Consider the following 3822-nt stretch of genomic DNA (forward strand, 5'->3'; position numbering starts at 1 on the left):
GATAAGTTTCTGGATCATTGGTTCCATGGAAAGAAGGATACTGAATTTTAAGGTGCTTCAGCTGCTGCCTCAAAGGATCATAATCCCTGCCATGATCTCTGTTTCGGTTTCTCCTCATTGTCTCTTGACTATGATCTGAAACTTCTTCTTCTTCAGAATACTCTCTATCTGACTCAATGTAGATTCGATGCCCAGCTACTTGTTCAGCTCGTTGTGGGCGGATATGACCTCTGCCGGTTCTGCGTTGTTCTCTTTCTGTACCCTGAGTGCTTCTCCTATGATTGAAACAAGTCTCTCTGCCCCTAGTAGGTGACTTAGCTGTTCTGACCCGTGTATGCTTGGAAGAGGTTCCCGCGTGAGCCTTTCCTTTAGCTAAACGAAGGGCCTCATTAGGACTAGGCGGTTCTGTAGAACTATGTTCTAAAGCACTAGCTGCGTGAGCTATGTCCTTGAACTATTTCTCAAACTTGTTACTGAGCTGCTCCATCTGTTGCTGAAACTGGGTAGACATTAACTTGTTTGCTTCTGCTATTTGCTTAGACATGGCTTGATTCAGAGCTTCCATAGCTTCTGGAGATAGCTCCATTGTACCTGGAAATTAAAGAAGAAACTCTCAGTAAGTTGTTCCTTGAATAAGAGACACGAAAATAAACTCTAAGACTCTGAATTTTAAACAAGAAAACACGACTACAGACTAGTGTCGAGCGACACCTCAAGAGAATCGATCGACACTAAACCCTATAACGAGCAAACTTCGACAGAAACAGTTCCTAACACAATCAAAACTCGAAATAAACACAGAAACTGAATCCTAAACTCACAGAGCACGATCTAGACACAAACGAACAACAAAAACAAATCCTAAAACTAAACAAGACTCACAACGAAACGCAGAAACCAACAAAACCAAGAATTAAACAACACAAATCGAGATTAGGGTTTAGAATCGCTCAGCCTTTGGCACAGAGTTGGCTCTGATACCACATGATAGGATCTCCCTAGGTTAGAAACTCTGATGAAGGCTGTAGACTGATGAATGATGATGTGACTCGGTGATGATGGTGCAGAAGTGGCAAATACGGTGGGGATGATGATGTGAGATCATGAATATTGAGGGATATGGTGATGATCGAATGATAGAACAATGGTTAGATGGAGATAGATTATTTAGGTGGTGATATGGATTGTAACAAGTGAAGAGTTTCTGAATCACAAAGTGTATAGAAACCCAGAAATCAAGAACGCATTCAAGAATTCAAATTGAGAGAAGAAAGTTCACAAAACGTGTTTACAACATACTTCTTCGCTAAAGAACAAAAGAGGCGTAGCTTTGGGTTTTAAACACCCTAGGGCTCGACACTCCAAACAACAAGAAGTGCAAAACTAAAACAACAAGACGTTTTAAGGAAATAAGAAAACAGCAAAACGTCCAAGTGACCTGTAGTACTACGGAAGTCACTTGAATTAGTACCAAAGTACATTATCCCCCTTTGGTAATGATTTCTAGATAACTCGACGTAGTGATCCATTTGCCTCATTAAAAACCATGCTGAGAAAACCCATTGGGACAAAACTCAGCTATGGGAAAAAGAGTACAAACTTCACACCTAAGTTACCTAGTCCTCATTACCGGGTGAAGTCTTCAAGGTGGATATGTTGAAGACTTGGATCCTTGGTAGGTTGAATGACCCGTCAACTATGAGTGAATGAGCTTCCTTGGCCACCTCCTTATGTTGAAGACTTGGATCCTTGGTAGGTTGAATGACCCGTCAACTATGAGTGAATGAGCTTCCTTGGCCATCTCCTTAGCTCTTGAACGAGTGATCCTTCCCACCACCTCCGGTTGCTCTGCAGCCTCTGGCTCCTTGCTTGCCACGATCATATCATCTTGGATGATGTTCGAATTGGAAATAATCGAAAGAATGCTTTTAATAGCCGGATGATCCAACTATTACTTTACGGTTTTTTGTTGCCCGTATCCGTTTCTTTAATTTTGGATTATTTTTTCAAATTGACCCGACCCATAATCAATTTTGTACTTCTCTTTTATTTATATAGGGATATATATATATATATATAAACAATGTTTAAAACTTTAAAACTCAATTTTTTTTAGAAATTAAATGCTAAATAGACGAGTGAAACCTTGTTTATATATATATATATATATATATAAATAATGTAAGATAAAATATACATATCAGATAAACTTTAAAACTCAAATTTAGAATTACGTGTTTACAATAATATTTGATTTGATTTTTAAACCCATACAACAACAATAACAAAAAAAACACAAAAAAAAATTCTTAAGATATAGTGGAAGAGGATGAGAGAATGAAAGAATGAGATACTAAGAGAATGAATTTTTGTAAGAAAAAAGTGATGAAAAGTTATATTTAGAAAAATGGGAATTACAATTCTCATTTATTATTTGTTTTAATACAATTGAGTGGAGAAATATAGTTAATGCATAATTTATATGATTTCATTAAATGTGAGTTAAATGTTTTTTAATTTGTGATTTAATATAAATAATTAATTTAATTTTTTTTGACTTAAATGAAAAGGAATACCAAGGGGCTCAAAAATGTAACTTACACATGATTTGGTTGTTTTGTTGATATAAACTCAACAATCACACATAATTTTTTAAAATAAAAATATTACTTTTGAAGTGACTAACTAAATTAGTTTTCTTATAAAATTATATGAACTTCAATCTAAAGGTTTTTTAAAACCCAAAGGATGACTTCCATCTTTTTGGTTTTTTTCACTCATCAATTTAATTTGTAGTGCTAGATTTCATACTAATGGTTTCATCTTTGGAGAATTTAGTTACATGGTATTAAATTATATTGTTTTTTTATATTTCATTTCCAGTTAAATATGATTTCTTTTTAGGATCATTTTTTCATTTTGCCTAAATCACAAAGACAATTTTTTTTAATTGAAGTTCTTTTTGTTTTCAAAAACCTCAAATTTTAAATAAAATAATTATTATATTGATCTTTACATATTCTATTGCATCACAAAACAAAATAGACTTTATAAATAGAGTTTATAGATTTTAAACAAAATAGACTTTATAATATTGATCTTTATAAATTATTAAAATGATACATGAATATGTGAGATAATCAGAATAGATAATAGAGAATTAGAGATGAATATTTTCAAATTCATGACCTTATTGTATGGTAAATATTGTAGAAGAGTATGAAAAGTAATGACTTATAAGATGCAAAATTAATATAGAAAATGGAGTTAAACCTTTTAAAACATCAAAAAACAATGTAATATATACATATCATACAAACTCTAAAACTAAAATTTAGAATTAAGTTTTTACAATGATATTTGAGTCATTGTGCACGTGTGTGGCGGTCTTCTGAGACATTGTGTGGCCTTTGTGGCGGGCTGTTTAGCCAATTGTGTGGGCTTTGTGGCGGGCTGTTTAGCCGATTGTGTGGCCTTTGTGTTGGGCTGTTTAGCCACAGTTGCCTGTTTAGGCGGTCCTTCGAGATGTATGGTCTTCGTGATGGTCCTTCGATCATGACGGTCCTTCGGGACGAGTGGCCTTAGTGGCGGTCCTTCGGGACGAGTGGCCTTAGTGACGGTCCTTCGAGACGAGTGGCCTTGGTGGCAGTCCTATTGAGGACATTTTTTTGGCCTTGGTGACGGTCATGTTAAGGACATTTGTTTGGCCTTGGTGGCGGTCCTGTTTAGGACATTTGTTTGGCTTTTGTGGCGGTCCTGTTTAGGACATTTGTTTGGCCTTGTGGCATGTATATGATCCTTGTGTGGTCATGAGATATTCCA

Source organism: Camelina sativa, chromosome 12 (genome assembly GCF_000633955.1).
Source record: "Camelina sativa cultivar DH55 chromosome 12, Cs, whole genome shotgun sequence".
Taxonomy (NCBI): domain Eukaryota; kingdom Viridiplantae; phylum Streptophyta; class Magnoliopsida; order Brassicales; family Brassicaceae; genus Camelina; species Camelina sativa.